The sequence below is a fragment of the Penaeus monodon genome, chromosome 21, assembly GCF_015228065.2.
Source record: "Penaeus monodon isolate SGIC_2016 chromosome 21, NSTDA_Pmon_1, whole genome shotgun sequence".
Classification (NCBI taxonomy): Eukaryota; Metazoa; Arthropoda; class Malacostraca; order Decapoda; family Penaeidae; genus Penaeus; species Penaeus monodon.
Window position 1 is genome coordinate 45,106,023 of NC_051406.1, and position 403 is coordinate 45,106,425.

At 44.4% G+C, this 403-nt stretch overlaps 1 protein-coding gene across 1 annotated transcript in view; it reads right to left on the bottom strand.

Moving 5' to 3' along the window:
* Nucleotides 1-403, bottom strand: part of LOC119586532 (zwei Ig domain protein zig-8-like) — a 130,137-nt gene that overhangs the window by 43,362 nt on the left and 86,372 nt on the right. The window lies entirely within an intron of this gene.

The following is a 403-nucleotide window of genomic DNA, read 5'->3' on the forward strand; positions in this document are numbered from 1 at the left end:
CGAAGCCATCACCAGCCACGCAGACAACAAAGACAAAAATGATACATCCCAGCAGCCAGTTTCTCGAAGGAGGGAGAAGAAGACCACTGATGAGGCAAAGAAGAATGTCATCAGCATTTGGGCAGTAAATTCGGTGGAACATGATTGCCTTCATCTCCACGCGCTGCTGAGCTCAAGGAACCGCTAACCAGGTAAGAAAACGTCTTTGAAAAGGAGATACATACAGCTGCTACAAAGTCTTATCCCTCTTTGCTTAAACCTACGAATTCGCGTCCTTTAATTAGCGGAGTCTTTTACCTTTGTTACTGTTTCTGTTCAAGAGAAGGAAGAGAAGACTGATCTGACTATAAGGGACTTTTACGAGGTGTTAGTCTGGGAATTTCATCTTTCTGTCAGTGCTGTG